The 17,535-nt window shown below is 53.4% G+C and overlaps 1 long non-coding RNA gene across 1 annotated transcript; it reads left to right on the top strand.

Annotated features, from left to right (window-relative positions):
* Nucleotides 1–1,731: 1,731 nt before the first annotated feature.
* LOC123584031 lies at nucleotides 1,732–17,529 on the top strand. The gene is made up of 4 exons (XR_006705124.1): nucleotides 1,732–1,992; nucleotides 12,745–12,826; nucleotides 16,070–16,234; nucleotides 17,423–17,529. It is a non-coding gene; the product is annotated as an uncharacterized LOC123584031 (long non-coding RNA).
* The last annotated feature ends 6 nt before the right edge of the window (nucleotides 17,530–17,535 follow it).

The following is a 17,535-nucleotide window of genomic DNA, read 5'->3' as shown; positions in this document are numbered from 1 at the left end:
TGCTTCCTTCATGACGATCACTTCCTGCCTGCGTGTCTCACGAGGCCTGCGTCCAGCAGATCCCGGGCATACACCCTCCGCTCAGTTGTGTACCTCCATTTCCAGAAGAACCCAACAGTTCTTTCAGCCCGGTTGAAAACTAACAAAAAACCAAAGACCAAAAGTCGCCTGAAAACAGAACGCAGCTGACAGCAGCAGGAACAAAACAGTGAGTTTACAAGGTGTCTGTGTTTAAAATCCTCGTGGGTAAGAAGATGTTGGGAGACCGATGCTGCTTTCTCTACGTGGCGTCCGAGGCTCAGAGCTGAGGGCCCGATGGTTTGCGGGGCCCACAGTCTGAGGTGGATAAGAACATCTGAAGTCAGCTCCCCAAGGGCTTTGCTAAGAGACAGCAGCCCCCCCCCCCCCCCCCCCCCCCCCCGACAGGAAGGCATGCGGGCCCGTCCCTTGCCTGCCCTGCGCCCTCCTGGTGTTCCCCGACGTGAAGCCATTCGCTGGCCAACAGAGTCTCCGTCGGTGTAGACGGCACCGGAGGCATCTTTGAATTGCGGGGCCCCGCCCGCCTGCCAGAGAGTCGTCGAGGCGGCCGGCCTCGGAGGTGGCCGGTGCCCCAGAGTCGGAAGGGACCCGGCGCGGGTCAGCCGGAAAGACGGCCGCAAGGCTGCCGGGCTCCCTTTCTCTGGCGCTCAGAGGCTGCGACAGACACCTGACCGCACAGGCCGCCCTGTGACACTGCCCAGTCCTTCCCGCCAGCAATGCCAGACCTGAGGGCGGGCTCTTCCAGGAGGAAACGGGCAAGCTTTGTGTCCGGAACGAGCACTCTCGGGGCATTTAGGTTTGTCTTCTGTGCCGCCGGCACTGTCCACAGGAACCTGGTCCACACGGGACCTCACTGTCAGCAGGGCCACTAACACTGGACTTTCTCGGCTGAGTGTCTTCCGCTCCACGTTTTCGACCGGCATTAAGGCGCGTGGGGTGCAGGCTGGCGGCTCTCTCCTGTATCATGCGGTCACACTGTCACCTATAGGTGTCCCGGGCACCGAGGCCCTAGATCAACACCCTGTGTTACAAGAGACGCGGGCCCCAGAGGGACAGTCCCCGGGACACGTTGACCGGAGCCACAGAGAAGCGGCTGGGGCCAGTCGGGAACGTGGGACACTGGGCGGGACAAGCCAGCGAGCCGGGAGTGAGGAAAAGGTGTCCGGCGTCCGTGGAGGTCACAACGGCCCAGCGTGCTGCGTGAACCCCGGCCTGCCGTGACCAACGCAGAGCGCCCGTCTTCCCGGGACTTCCGCTGATCTTCCTGGGCGGTAGGGGGCGTGGTGAGGTACAGGAACGGTCACTCACGGGAGAAATGGGCGGAGTCGAGTCGAGAGTCCATAGCGCCTGCGCCAAGGCTCAGCGGCCTGGGCGGGGCGCGAGCGTGGCCACGAGCGTGGGCGCGAGGGCTGCTGGGTGACTAGCCGAGGTGACGACGGCCGGTCGTCTGGAGCTGTGGGTCTTCGTCTTCTCGTTTAAAATCCTGTTCTGTGCACTTAGCCGCCCTCAGTCGGCGGGAAAACGTACTTGACCGCGAAACCGTTCTCGCAACGCCCGCTCGCAGGGTGCCCCTCGGGCTCCCGAAGACGAGCCAGAGCGGAGGTGACGGAGACGGCGCGGCTCCTCTGTGCGCAGGCTCCGGGCCGGCGCGGGACTTGTCTGCCTCGGTTCCTTCTCCTGGACACGGGGCCAGCGACCTTCCTGCCACTACGCTGCAACCAGGCGGCCCACGGTGCGGCCACTTTGGGTTGCTAAATATCTAGATACTTCCGGCCCGCATTGCCAGGTCCACTAGGCATCCCCGCCGTCCGGTAAGTACCGTCGCGCTGCCTGGCGGCCGAGTCTTCTGCGTGTGGCCCCCCTCACCTCCCGGCCCCGCCGTGGGATCCGTCAAGCTAGAACTTTCCACGAGCCAAGCCCTTGGGACGGCGCCTGCCACCGGATGAACACTCGGTAAGCGTTTGCGACTAGTCGTAAGTGTCTCATTTTTCCAGAAGATTCAATGCGCAGTCTCTGTTTGTTTTATGTTAAAAGAGTAGGCAGGTCAATGTTGAAGTAATTAAGTTCTTAACTGAAGTGCGTAATTAAATATTAATTGAAAAGAAGAGTAGACAAGGTCTGTGAGACGTTCAGGTCTCTGTGCCCCGCGCTGACATGTTACTTGCAAATTCAGGGGGAGAAAGAAAGTTCTTGGAAAGGGGAGCCTGCGTGCAAATGAGTGTGCAGGTTAATCAGGTGGGCCCGTTGCGGGCCACCTGGGGCTGTCACCGTCTGTTTCAAATCCAGGCACGTAGCTCCTTAACGAGGACTTTGGTGAGAGGCGTTAGATTCTCAAGGGCATTTGCAGGGACCCAGCAGGAGATTTGTGGAGCCCAGGAGGCCGCCCTGGAGGCGGGGTGCAGCGGGAGAGGCGGCTGGGGGGCCTGGGTGGGGGGGTCAGGGAGGGCAGGAGGGGCACCGCGGGGCCCCAGGACAAGGGTCCTTCCTAGTTGAGGCTCATCACCGCGAACTGAATCCTGTGAGGTAAGCACTGGGGAATTTAAACACTGGATTGTAAGCTCTGTGTGAAGACGTCTTGAGGCCTGAGAACTGACATGGTGGCAGTGTTGGGGGGGGTCCCTAAGGCACCATGTCCCACTGGTGCCTGGGCCCACCTGTATCCATCTAACAGGCACCTAGTTAGGCCGACCCTGGAGTGGAAGTATGGAATGACCTGGCGTCTTCTTAGCCGCCCGCCCCGCGACAGCTCCCAGTCCAGGAGCAAAAAAGAGGGGTCCCCTCCACCCATGTTGTCCCAGGGAGGTTTCCAGGGACTGAATGTCTGCATCCTCCCCCAAGGTGATGGGACGGTGCCAGGAGGTGGGGCCCTGGCAGGTGATCAGGCCTCGAGGCGGGGGGCCTCATGAGGGGATTAGCATCCTTAGCTCTCTCCCCGCGTCTGCTGTGCCACGGCCCCGTGGGCACCGGGAGGAGACTTCTCACCACACACGGGCTCTGCTGGCACCCGGATGTCCACCTTCCGCCTCCAGAACTGTGAGGAGTGCCTGTGGTCTAAGCCTGCGGCTGTGGTTTTCTTTGCTATGGACGCCCGGTTGGACTAAGACACAGGCGTCCCGGTCATATATGTGCATCTGTTTCTGTAATGACACGGGCGCTGTGTGCGTGACGCATATTTACGGGAGCTCCGAGGAATGACGTGTACAGGCCGCTAGCAAGTGTTGGGGCTGGGCTCAGGCTGGCGGTGCTCGGGGCTGGGCTCTGATGCACAACCTGTGCCTTCCCACGCCCCGGGTCTGGAGGACCTGGCCCCTCATAACTGGGACGCTTGGGACAACAGAAATGTGTTTTCTTGAATCCTGGAGGCTGGACGTCCGAGGTGGGGGTGAGGGCAGGACCGGTTCCCTCTGGAGGTGCTGGAAGGATCTGCTCCGGTCACTCTCCCCGCTTCTGGTGGTTCCCTTCACGTGCCGGCTCCCCACGTGCGTGCCTGCCCGCTGCGCTGACTCCAGATTCCCCTTCGTACAAGGAGAGCTGGCATCCTCCACTCGGAGCCACACTGATGGCCTCGTGTTACCTTGACTACCTCTGTGAAGACCCTATTTCCATAGAAGGTCACATTCTGAGGTCCTGGGGGTCACGACTCCCAACGTACCTGGCTTGGGGGTTGGGCACCTGAAGGGATCCCCCCCTGAGTCCACAACCCATCTCTTAATGGCTAATTCCACTAACTCGTCACTAGATGATGCTCGAGGGTAGGTTTCTTATCCGAAAGACTAGCTTTACCACTGAATTTTCATAGTTGTAGACATTTGGCAAGTTTTAGAAGCATCATTACTGGGTTTCAGTTGTATGAGTTCACCTCCGAGACATTTAACTGACACCGTGTCCTTGGGATATACAGAATTTATACAAATTTAGGGAAGTTTCTATTCTTGGGATTTGTACGTGACATAAAATACACTTTATAAATGCATTTTGATGCACGTTGATACCGGTTGTTGGTATGTATCTGGGCAGTACGTGGTACGTGTCCACAGGGCCCCCCCTGTGCGCGCTTACTCGGGAATATAGCAACAGCCCCAGGAGGGAGCCAGGTGGGAGGGCAGGGAGGGCCAGTGACTCACAGGTCACAAGCCCGGGGGTGGAGCAGAGGAGGAGGGGGGCTGAGCACGCAGTCCTCACAGTCACTGTGCCTGTATTTACTGTGGGGGGAGGGGGGGGACTGGCTGGTAATTCCTACAGATTCAGGCAGAAAGCTTTGTAATAAGTCAGAGAAAACGAGATGCATACCAACTTCAGGGAACACAATGAGGGGCTTGTCCTGTCCCCTGCCCCGCCCCCCCCCCAGTTCACCTTGGCAACCTGATTCTCTTCTTACTTCTCTTTGTTTGGGGGGGTGGGGAGTAAAAACAAGCAAGTGTAGAAACAGAACCTTCCTGAGAACTCAGGGTGCAGGAGGCAGGGGTCCTGGGGGTCCTTCCCCTCAGGACAGGGGAGGGAACCTCCAGATCCCACATGCTAGGGAGGCCCTGGGGAAACTCAGTGTGGCAAGGGCACAGCTCGGCATCGGCCAGGCCCAAATTCCAGGGGGGCAGGACCCTCCGTCCTGCATAGGCATGCCTCATCCAGCCATCCGGCTCTGGTTGCTGTGACAAATCCCACAGACAGACAGGAAGTCCTTGTGGGGCTCTGCTTAGGACAGCAAGGCACCTGGCGTGGAGAGCAGGGGGTCGTGCACGGGCAGAGAAGACACCCCGGAGTTTGGATGATGACAGGTAGGGTGGCCATGGTCACCCTTGTGAAATGTTGGGACCTGGGGAAATCGGGTGTGGCTGGCTTTGTCTCCGTGCTGCAAAAGCATTCGGTCGGACGGAGTTGTTTGTCACGTTCTTGCACTGCAAAATGTGAACGATCAGAACCTTAAGATTTAAACATCCTTAGGCATTCAAAATAAGGACCAGAAGCCACAGACGACATGTGGACTGTCACCTCAGCATTCTGTCACCCAGCAAACCACCAGAAGTGAACAGACACCAGTTTCAGAACTCAGGGTCTCAGGGTAGAAACTTGCAGCTGTGAGATAAGTCAGCCCTCGGGAGGTGGGGGCGGGGGGCCTGAAATCGGGATTCGTCAAGATCCACATGGGAGTGAAAACGCGGTATCTGTCTTTCTCTGCTTGACTTATATCAGCCTCCAGTTCCATCCACGTTGTGGCAAAGGGCAGGATTTCATCTTTCTCGTTGCAAATGGTATTCCCTGTTTATATAAACCACTCATCGGTGATGGACATTTGAGAAACTCACCAGAAGACCATGGGGGAAGGGGAAAGAGTAGTTCAAACAGAGGGGGGCGGCTAACCATTTAAGAGAATGTTGAACACTGAGAACAGACTGAGGGTCGATGGGGGGTGGGGGTGGGTGGGCGATGGGCACTGGGTGTCGTATGGAAGCGATGAGTCCCGGGAATCTACTCCTGAGGCCAAGAGCACACTGTCTACACTCCATGTTAGCTAACTTGATGATAAATTCTACGTATAAAAATAAAATAAAATGTAAAAATAAATAAATAAAGTGAAACCGGAGGACATGAAAATGCATGTGCCCTCAAAAACACAGAACTTACAGATTGAGACGCTGTTTTCCCATAAATGCCTGCTTGACAGGAAGCCGAGGTAATACTAGAATTTTCTCGAGTGACCCTAGTGGGGCTGGTGTCACCAGATAAGCTGAATTGAGCTTTTGTTTGTGTGACTGCGGTGGTTTTGTCGGCTGGGGGAGGTTTCTGGGCTGGTCTTCATTTGTTTAGATTTTAACACTCTGGGTGAACTCTCCCCTCCGGACACTCGCTGCCGCTCACGGCCCCAAGTCCCCATGGCCTCGCCTGCGGCTGGTGTCCCGGTGGCAAGTCCCTGCTGTTCCCAAAGACACTCCTCCTTTTGACAGTTCCGCTTGGTTTGCGTCACTTTCAAGGTCAATTGAGTATAGTCAGCAATAGTCTATGGTAGTCTTAACATTCGCTAAGAGGGAAGACAATTTCTCGTCACATGTGACACTTTTGTAGTACCGAACTTAACGGTGGCCATCCCGTCACAACTGGGCACGTAGTAAGTCCTTCCGCCTGATATACCCAACCTGCAACGTCACATGTCCACCTCAGCTCGATTAAGAAGAAAAATTCGGGAGACGGAAACTCATCCCTCCCGTTACTGTCTTCATGATGGCTCACCTCTGTGCTTGGATCTCTACCTGGGCGGCCTCAGATTTAAGTATCAGCATCAATGGTTCAACTTGTCTCCATCACTGCTGCCCATCTCAGGACGTGGGTCTTTACGGGGAAGAGAGTTTTCCATCCTGGAAAGAACCTGTGCGTTTCATTTTCTAGGTCACAGAGCCCTCCTGCAGATGTTTACCAAGTGCCTTCTGTGTGCCAGGCTGGTGCCCAGTGACCCTGAGGGGCTCTTCCTAAGGATTTTCCTTCCTGGCCCATTATGGGGACGTGTTCATGCTTGGGGCTCACTTCCCTGGGCAGGGGAAGAGCTGGGCCCCTGGGGGGGAAACCTGAGGCCCTGGGTGGGGGTGGGGAGCTGGGCCTCTGGGGGAGGAGATCTGAGTCCATGGGGAGGAGACCCGAGTCCCAGGGTGGGGGGAGCTGGGCCCCTGGAGAGGAGACCTGAGTCTCAGGGCAGGGGTGGGGGAAGCTGGGCCCCTGGGGAGGAGACCTGAGTTCCTGGGCCCCTGGGGAGGAGACCTGAGTCACTTGGGGGGGGGGTGCTGGGCCCCTGGGGGGAAACCTGAGGCCCTGGGTGGGGGTGGGGAGCTGGGCCTCTGGGGGAGGAGATCTGAGTCCATGGGGAGGAGACCCGAGTCCCTGAGTGGGGAGCTGGGCCCCTGGGGAGGAGACCTGAGTCTCTGGTGGGGGGGGAGCTGGGCCCCTGGGGGGAGAGACCTGAGTCCCAGGGTGGGGGGAGCTGGGCCCCTGGGGAGGAGACCTGAGTCACTTGGGGGGGGGGGTGCTGGGCCCCTGGAGAGGAGACCTGAGTCCCTGTGGGGGGTGCTGGGCTCCTGGGGGGGAGACCTGAGTCCCTGGGGGGCCAGCTTGGCCCCTGGGGTGAGACCTGAGTCTCTCAGGTGGGGGGGGAGCTGGGCCCCTGGGAAGGAGACCTGAGTCCCTGAGGGGGGCAGCTGGGCTCCTGGGCAGGGGGGCGGGGGGTAGACCTGAGTTCCTGGGGGGTGAGCTGGCCCCCTGGGGAGGAGACCTGAGTCCCTTGTGGGTGGAGCTTGGCACCTGAGCGGGGGGAAGTCCCTGAGTCCGTGAGTGGGGGAAGCCTGGCCACTTGGGGGGATACCTGAGTCCCTGGGGCGGGGGGAGCTGGGCCCCTGGGGGGGAGACCTGAGTCCCTGAAGGGGAGGAGCTGGGCCGTTGGGAGGGACACCTGAGTCCCTGGCGGGGGACAGCTGGGCTTGCCCTCACTCAGCTTTGGCAAGTTTACTTCGAGGTGCAACACAATTCCCTACGAGGTGTATTGTTCCCCTGTCATAAGAACAAAGCAACTGAATGAAACCTAGGATGCTCCATTGACCTCCTGCTTGAGTCCAAGCCCAAGGCAGGGGCCAGTGTGAACCAGATGATGTTTACCGTTTCCATCGTGTGCATGCAGGTAACCAGGTAACTGGCTTCTGCCTCCCTCCCACGCTTCTCTCCCCCTTCCCTTTCTTTCTCTTGTGTGTAGCACGTTTAAAAGGTGTGAAACAGGAAAGTGGACTGGGAATAATGAAATTGTGTGTTGAAACGAGAATTAAATCTGTAATTATATAACCCGTGAGAGCTACTATGGAAAACTTCCCACGCTCCCCATTGGTGCCTGATTGATTGATCCTCATGGTCTACACCTCCCGACACAGAGCTTCCTGCCAGGGATGCTCGTCATGTCTTGTTGGGCTCATGGCCGTGGAGGAGCGTCTGTGCAGAGGACCCACGTACAGTGACATGCGTCTGTCCACCCGCCAGCAGCAGTTGGCAAGTATTTTGCAAACACAAAAATACCTGGCCAGAGACAGCAATTATTGGTTGATTTTAACTAGGGATTAAAATAAAGAGTCATCACTTCCCGGTCCATTTGTGATGCCAATTTTCTTCCTGAGTCATACCCTGTGGGTGAGTTCAAAGGAGGATTGCTAGTTACAGAACAGAATAATTGCTCTGTGTTCCCAGGGCCGCTGTCATTTTGTGACGGCTTGTGTCAAACTGCTCACGGTTTCAAGTACAGTGTTGTCTGGCCGATTCCTTGAACAAAAATCCACGTGTCCAAACAGCATTGACTCTGTGTGTTTGTTAACTTAAAAATCGGTGTTTAACGATGGTACTTACAGTTGTCACCGTCGGCGGCCAGAGCCGAGTCTGCGAGGAACCAGCTCCCAAACGCCACCCTCTGTGCCAGGAGCTCAGGGCCCCAGCGGTCTCCACCGCGTGGATTCTGATGAGTCCAGTTTCTTTTGCCTGAAGCCAAAATGTCCCCGGGCAACTATAACAAAAGCTGTTTTACTTTGGAAACAAAGTTGTCGCTCAAGTGTGGCGGCCACTTGCGGCTCCTTGTTAATGCCTGAATCTGCACAACACATTTGCCACGTGTCCATTACTTACTTCAAATGAAGGCTCCCTGTTCAATTTCTTTTATTCTCTTTTCTTTTTTTATACTTTTTCAAAAATGTTTATTTTTGAGAGAGAGAGAGACAGAGCATGAGCAGGGGAGGGGCACAGAGAGGGGGAGACACAGAATCTGAAGCAGGCTCCAGGCTCCGAGCTGTCAGCCCAGAGCCCGACACGGGGCTCGAACCCACAGACCGTGAGATCATGACCTGAGCCGAAGTCGACGCTCAACGGATTGAGCCACCCAGGCACCCCAATTTCTTCCTGGTTATCCTGGTGACAGCAGGCTGGCACTCTACAACCGGGTGTGTCCAGGGAATTGTTGGCCTCAAAAGCCCAATCTATATCTCACGTCTGGAAGCTTCCAACAGTCATGTTTCAAATGCAGAAGGAGAGTCTTTCTCAGGGACATTGCTCACTGAAGATCAAGGCAAAAGCCTCTAGTATTTCGGTTTGTTTGCACTATGTCATGAAACCAACGTTTTCTTTGAGTGCAATTGGCCATTTTGGGATGTCTCATAAGTTTTTACCAAATTACAGCCAGATCTCATTAGTGAGTGTAAGATCACTGGGAAAGGGTAGGGGAGGATTTAGCAGATGCCTGGGAAGATTCATTAGGGTTAGATTCCAATGTTAATGAAGGAAAGTCACCTTGGAGTCGGTCCCCATGGGGGCTCACCAGCTCTGGGCAGGCTGACCTGGGGTGCACCCAGCACCTGGGGTGCCTCCCTCCATGTGGCTGGGGTCACAGCGGCAGGGACAGACGCCGCGCTGGCAGCGAGTGCAGTGAGGAACCACACAGAGCGCGGGGCTTCGAGGCAGAGACGGGCAGTGTGGAGAGAGGGTGATCTCTCACTGGGCGTGGGCACCTACGGTCTCTGCAATTTCAGAACAAAATCTCGCAGCTGGCAGGGAAAGACATCCTCTGGGGACTCTTCCCCCTCTGCCCCTGTGTTTGCCAGGTGTGAGAGCCATTTCTCAGGCTGACGCTGGCTGTCGGCAACCCTGAGGAGCAGGTCAGGTCTCCCCCTGGACCAAGAGCAGGTCTTCCTGCTCTCTGTACCTGAGGGCCCCCAAGTGCAGGGATCCCCAGCCGTGCTGCAAACACAGAGCGTGCACGGCCTCGGCCCCCACGGCAGCTCACGGGCCCCTGGGAAGTCGACGGTATGAAGGTTTTCTGATTCCAGGTTCCTACCTTTGACCAGCATGAATGCAGCAGTAACAGGCCGGCTCGTTAGCTTATACGTAAAATAAGAACATCTATGACTTTTCACAGACCAACGACACTACTGTAGTTGAACATAAGTGTGAAATCACAACTCTCTCAACCGCGGTATCTCCAGCAGTGCCCAGGACCTAAGTCGTGTTCTACAAATATGTAGCGAGTCAGTGAACGGCGGATAGGGACACAGAAGACTTAGGTCCCTTCATTCACCCAGATGCTCACCGATAAGTGTGTGTAAGAATACTGTGAGCATGTGGTCACTGTCACATGCTTTTTTTTGGGAGCGGGAGCCAGAGATGGAGGATGTCAATATATTTCTTGTGCTCAGAAAGCTCACAGTCTGATCTCAGGCCAGTGAACAGGTGCATTCTGCTTATGTGGCATATGATGATGGATTAGATGCAAGGTTGAGCACCGTTTTGGGAAAAGAGAGAAGAAAGTGATCAGCTCACTTGGGAAGCATGACGGTGGCCGTCCAAGGAGATGGCTGGGGTCATGTGAAAGTGTGGCAGGAGTCTGTTAAGTCCATGGAGGCGAGGTCCCAGGGCAGAGCTGTGACACTGAATGCTGCAAGAATTTGAAACTGCTGGTGATTGTCCCAGCGGGAGCCCCGGAGATGGGAAGGCATTCGATGATGGAGAGTCCCACCAATGTGAAGAGAAGTCTTCGGATGTTTCAACCAGGAGCCGCCCTTGGGGGATCTGGATCATAGAGACAGCATTTCGGCAGGTGACAGGGAACAGCCCAGTGGGACACGGCGGGAGCATGCGGAGAGGGGGTCCTGGAGGACTGTGTGACTGGTCTGACGGGAGCCAGAGGGAGGGACGCCGGCCATCAGCGCTGCAGAGTGGTGTCCCCGGTGCTTCCGGACAGGGGTCTGTGTTGGGAGAGACAGGGGAAGGCTGGTCGGGGAGGCTGGAGGAAGGGGCTGGGGGGCCGCAGGGTCCCGAGGGATCACTGGTGTTTTGCATGCCAGTGGGGTGTCTGTCACAGGGGCTGGGACAGGACACGGAGGTGCGTGTTTCAAGCATGGCCTGCATGGCCACTGAATCTCGGCTTTGCAAAGTGTGTTGCTTGTAGAAAATTGAATTTTTCACACTCTACGTTGTCAAAGCCCATAGCGGTGTAATGAGATCACGTGCAAATGGACTTTCATTGGCACTGGACTCTAATTGTTCAGAGAAAATCCATCTAGTCCGTTTGAAACCACAGCAGTCCCATGGTGCGCTCCCAGGAACTCGAGGTGGCGTCATTTGGCGGGATGCCAAAGTTTGAAGTCGTGTCTTCCGAAATCATCGCTTCTTTCCTGGTACAACATCTGTGCGATGCTCTTTGCCATAATTGGGAGTCAAGTAACAATTCTCTGAACATACTAAGTGATGCTAACTTAAGAGCTCACGAAACAAAAATAAAAATAAAGAGCAGAAATCTTTCCAATGTCCTGATTTTCAAAAGGCAACTTGTTTAAAATCTCACATAACAGAAAGCAAGTCGAAAACATCCAAATGGTTGCCTCTGACTTTTCCAATCGCCGCTTCTTGTTTCGAGGGTGGTGTTGTTTCTAGTCAATGGGCTGTTTGGGGGGTGCGTTGCGGCTTCTAGGGAGGCCGAGGGGACCAGCCGAGTTCTCACCATCACCCCACCCGCTTCCCTTCCTTTGTATTGGGCTGACTTCTGGGAAAACAGCGTTAAACCACTGTTTAACTGTTAGACTGTTAAACGATTCGTGTGGATCGAAGTGCAGTTTTCAGTCTAATGCCAAGTAAGTGAAAACTTTCACCGAAGCATTTTGGGACTAAAACGCATATATACACAGGAAGCCTCCTTTTTGCTCTTGACAAGTGTTATAGAAACAGGGCAAGTGGAGAACTGAAGTATTAGGTGTGTGCCTTTCTTTTAGAAATGGCTTCTCTGAACAGAAAACTGCTGTAAATGGTGGCGGTTGCCCAGTGAGTTCCGCGGGAAGGGCCCTGTGTGGAGTCAGCCCCATCTCACCCAGCTCCACGTGCTGCCACAGGGTTCCTCCACTGATTGTCACACGCACGGGGTTGCGGGGGGCGGGGGGGGGAGGTTTGACTCAGCGCCATCACCTCACCTACCAACCTCAGCGACCAGGGCAGGGAGAGGGAAGGAAACGGTGCTGAGCATGGTCCCCAGTGACCCCAGGGGCAGGGGTGCCAAGCTGTCCTTCCCCGGGACCTCCGCATGTGCTTCCTTGGGGCTCGGAGGGGCAGACTCGAGAAGGAAGCCCAGGCACGTCTGACCACGCAGGCAGAGGGGAACTGGTGCCTGACCAGCATGGGGGACGGCCCGCTCCACCCCAAGAGACAGAGCACACTGCATCTCTGGCACTGGCTGCTTGGTGGCGGCCAGGGTCTCCTCCAGGCAGGCCTCCACCATTCCAAGCGGGGCCCCCACTCTTCCGGGGTGGGGGGCTGAGTCACTGCAGACACAGCACCCGGCCTCTCTCATGGAAGCCTGGGTCTGAGACTCAGCATCATGACCTAACAACAACGTGTCTCTTCTCGTTGCAACTCAAGAGAGTCTAAAACAACCATTAACTAAATACCGTAGTATTTATTAATTTTAAACTCATTTCAATCTGTGCCATTTTTGCATACATATGAAATCTGTAGCCTTAATAAGTGTCCATTTCTTCTTAGTAGATAGAGAAATCGAGGCTAGTTCAACAATGAAATATATAATGGGGGAAGGGTGCCCTTGTCTGTGATAAAACTCTTTGGTCTGTATCATTTTTTTCTGAGTTTAAAGTAACACGAGAATTCACTCCAATAAAAAGTAAACATTGCTTTTCTCAAAAAATTTAATAGCAGAACTATTTACAAGAGGTGGACATCAGCAATACAGAGATCAAATGAGAGAGGCCTCATCAGAGGGGAGTCGATGGAGAAAACGGTGGGCACGTTTTCCTTATAATCGGCTGAGCGTGGGGAAAAAAAAGTCACGAACAAAGAGAACTCAAATAATGCAACCTGGTGGCGTCTGAAAGAAATGACCAACATCCTGATACGTTATTGACAAGAAGCAAGACGAGGCGGTGACGGACCGCGGGCCGTACGTTCCCGTCGGGTATTCTGCATGCTACTAAACAGAATTTGTCAAAAGAACCATAAAAGCATGAGAGAGAGAAGTACGTAACAGAGCTGGATCCCAGTGAGGTGTAACTTTGCACAGAGCTGAATATTTGGCACTCTGCTCATCCTCGCTGATATGGTTTCATATGTATATATATTTATATATATATGTGTGTATATATATATATATTTATATACTTTTTAAAACTTGAACTAAACAGCTAGTTTCCTGGTTCTCACGTTCCTTGAACTTCTATAGGAGGCATTGAATTTAGTCCTTAGGCCACCCCTGGGTATTTTGGCACGTAACATGGAGCTGGGTATGTGAACTGGTCTCTAGACAGGAAGGACCTGTACAAGAGGAAAGTGGCTTAGCGATCGGAAATCTGAGTTCAAAAGTAGCCTAGGATTGTTTACTACTTGTGGGGGAAACCTTTGAATTCAGCAAACCAGTTATAAGGTGGAGGGAGGGAGACACATGCTGAGCCCTTTTACCGTGATGTGGTCCTAACGCTGGGATGGCAGGGGCGGGGCGTGGGCGTGAGTTGGGGGAAAACCAAAGAATGGTGAGTGGCGTCCATAAAGGACCACAGACAGCCTCTGAGCTCCCTTCACGTGTGTTGGCCAAAGCACAGAGCACACCGTCTACTGGCAAGAGAGAGATTTGTACTTAAATTGGCACAAGAAACCGGGCCGACGTCGTTCGTCATGACCCCTCCCCCACTGAGTACGTGAAAGCTTGGACTCCCAAGCCTTTCAGGTTCGGAATAAGCACCCATGATGAAGAGTCACATAAAATCTAAGAAAGTAGGGCGGTAAGCCTCTGTTACCTTAGTTGGTGTATGTACAAAATCTCTTTAAAAAGTCCTGGTGGAGTAGGTAACTAACGTTTCCTCTGCAAAGAAGTCATCTGTCACGTGTTTACACTGAAACTTGAAATAATTTCTTCTCACGCTGGATAGAAATGCGAGGGTTAGGGTTAGCGATTCATAAAGTTACGGACACGTTGCAATGTTGCAGGGATGAAAAGATGGGTGTTTCTTGGAGCGTTCCCATGGACCACTTCCGCCTTCTCTGAAGCCTGAGCTAGAACAATCACAAAGAGTTGGAATCAGAGGGGCAGATGTCGCAAACCTTCAGCAATTTCGGTCAGTCTGTCTGATTCCATTCTTGATGTGCTCCCAAATTGTGTTCCTTCACCCCTTGAACACTGGGCTTGATAGCCATCCATGCATCTAAGATGCCGCTGACCTTAAGTAATGGCGAAGACATTGCCTAATTCTGGGCGGCATCTGGTTCTCTGAGATATTTATGAACGGACCTGACTTTTGCCAGCGTCCCACACCTGGTGGGGAGGACTGTTGGCCAGAGGGCCCTGGGCCTCATCTTGAGCGGTAATTCAGGCTTTTGCCACCAGTCCGCAAGGAGCTTGGAGGACTTTGGAGCCCACATGACATTGATTTTCATAATCTGTCTGCGAGTGAGACAAGAGACAGGAGGAAACAGACGTGAAGTGAAGTCTGGCTGATGTATGACTGGGAGCCAGGTTGTTTGATGGGTCAGCTAGTGATTTTCCAAAACATTGTGCGGCCACTCTGTGCTGACGGGCGTGTTGTCAGGCGTGTGGAAGGGTACCTCTCCTCCAACACTCGGTCACCTTCCCTGCCTTACTGCGACCGTCAGCACAGCACAGGGGACCCGATGTAACAGACACGGGAGGGGTTCGGAGTGAAGCAGTATGCCCAATGCTTCAGCCAAGCAGTTGAGCGTGTTCCCACTCAGCGGACCACATCCCCGATCTCTTCTGCTTGTGGTTTTCTGATCTGTTTTCAAGTTTTGGCATCCTGTATTCAACCCAAACTTTCAAAGGGTAAACAGATATGCAAATGAAAACAAAAGAGAACCCTCGCGAAGTTCCAAGGGCGTGTGGCTTGGAGACCACAGTCTGCAACTACCTGATTAGTGTGTTAAATTTGCAGTAAAAAAAAAAAAAAAAAAAAAGAAAAAATCAGTGGTCTTGAGAAGAAAGGAGGCGTCTGGGAAAGCAGCAAGGAGTACACAGAAACGTGTCGAATTTGGCTTGAGGCAAGTTTCTGGGGGGACCAGACTCAACACTTGTTGACTTGTTGGCAGGACTGTTCTGGTTTTCAGCAGTGGGGGGTCAGACGCCGCACGCAGGTGCCCTCCCACGTGGGCACACTCAAGTGGGACATGCCCCATTCATACGCTTCCTGCTGACACCACTGAGATGTCGGGGGGCCTCTCTCACGAACAGCAGCCCAGCCACTCTGTGCAGCCTGGGGACGCGCCAGCTCCCAGGCTGACTCCAAACAGCAGCACCCGACCTCCTGCCCAGTGAAGGTTCTGGTAACACGCTGGCTGCCCTTCCCAGCAAAAACCCAACTCGGTGTGGGCTGGTGGTCCTCTAAGAGGCTCCACGGGCCACACGAGGTCCGGTCTGGCTGTACCGGCCTTCTGGCAAAGACCATGACCCCTCTCACCCCTTCCTACTCGCCAGCAAGAGGTCTGGCCCAGAGCAGACAGCGGTTCTGACGGGCGAACACACAGTCACCACAGGAACCTTGGCCAACGGCTGCCGGGTGACGACTTTCCGGAAAGTCCGTGCTGGGTGGGGCTGGGGTGGGGTGTCTGGCACCCCTACTGTGGAAGTACGCAGCCTGGGGTCTTTTGACTGGCGTGCAGGGACCGTGTTGAGAAAGGCAAACATCTAGAGGACACAACGCCAGGGCAACGATCGCGGCCCGTACGTCTGAGTACCCCCTTTGTTGCCTTCCCGCTCTAAGTCTGGCTTCTCCACGGGAGCCAGTGGGGGGGGGAGCCCCCCCCACTGGGGAGGTCACTGACTTCGTGGCTATGTCTTTGTGTTTGCTTTTTTAAACAGGGAGCCTTAGGTGTGATTATTTTCTCTAACGGTACACTTTTCTATTTAATGCTAGAAGTCTTTAGTATTGATCTTGAGGTGAACACATCAACGTTTCCTTTTAAACAAAAGTGTAAATTTTTGGTATCCTACAACAGTTCCATTCTTTATCCGCTGTTCTAGGGCAGTCCTACACGTTTGCGGAGAGGAAGTGGTAATAACCGTTACCGGTGACAACGCAGACGGTGCACGCGACGACGACAGACGAGGATGGGGGAGAGGAGTTATGTGCAAAGTGCTCTTGTTCCCAAGCGACATTCACCTGCTCGGGCTTCGTGGAACTTACGGGTCCTGTTTATCATACTTGTGTTTTGATTCTGAAAGTTAAACTAAAGCCTTCAGCGTGGCGATGCTGCCGTGAGCAAAACGCTGTGTCAGCTCGTGTCTCAACAGTTACGCGGTGTCTTCGGGGAAGAACGCTGTCCGATCTGAGCGTCTCCAGCATACGCAAAATCTCTTACTGAAACTATCTCCATAACGTGGTGAGACGGCCACACTACAGGTCTGTGGTGCGTATCTGCCAGAAGTGCCAGAAATAAGTTGGTTTGATTGACTAACACAAGTATTATAAACAGTTTTATTTTTCGTTACATGTACAATATGTAAACATGGCTTATCTGCATTTCACGGTGGGATGTCGCCTGTGTGAGAAGTGAAAATATTGCACTGAGTCATGGTGGCAGGTGACACTGCCTGGGGGCCGGCGGCAGGCCCTGGCTGTGTGTCACATGACCTTCTTTGGGACTCGGTGGACCGGACAGGGGTTCGTACGCACCCCCCACTGCGAATCGGTGGCCACTGTCACGTTTAGCTACAGGTTAATCTGCTCACCTAGGGGTGGTTCAGGCCAAAACTTTTGGGGGATTTTAAGATAAAAATGAGTATACAAAACATTAAAAAAAAAATCCAAATTCAGTGAACACTTTCATTCAAGTCAGGGTCAGAGAAGCTGGGATCTAGAATAGTTGTTGTCTAATCTTAGAATTTGTTGTTAGACGTTTTGTACAAGCTGCAGGAAATGAGGTAAAATGCATCAGTGGCCAGTAGATTTACATGTGTCAGCAGGTCTGGGCGCGTATGTGCATTTTACATTTCCTCTCCCTAAGGGGTCTACACTGACTTTGCTTTTCTGTGGCTATTTCTAAAGAGCAGTTCATCTTAAATAATACATCATTTTTAAAGTCTAAAATGCCAATACTTGCAAATACATTTGTAACATAGTATAGTGAGTATAGGAAGAAGTGTTGTTACTGTATACTACTCAGGATTTAAATATTTATTTAGGTAGAAAAAATGCTTTGAATACTCTGGGGAAATAGGATTCATTTATAGAAGAATATTTCAGGGAATTTTTTTTTTTTTTGCATTTTTCAAGGATATACATTCGTACTGATTTTTGCTTCCAAATATATTTTAAGGCTGTTTGGTAAAATATACCAGATATGAGGCTCAATTTACAGGGTTTTGTTCTTACAGGGAATTCTTAACTACTCAGCTTTAAAAAAGTAAGACTTGGAAGGCCAACATGCTTTAGTATCAACTGTGCTCCAGTGAACCCCATGCTTGGTTGGATGGAGAGTATGAGGAAA

This window comes from Leopardus geoffroyi, chromosome B1 (assembly GCF_018350155.1).
Source record: "Leopardus geoffroyi isolate Oge1 chromosome B1, O.geoffroyi_Oge1_pat1.0, whole genome shotgun sequence".
Taxonomy (NCBI): domain Eukaryota; kingdom Metazoa; phylum Chordata; class Mammalia; order Carnivora; family Felidae; genus Leopardus; species Leopardus geoffroyi.
Note: the sequence above shows the minus strand (reverse complement) of the source record. Positions and strands in the feature narration are given on the sequence as shown.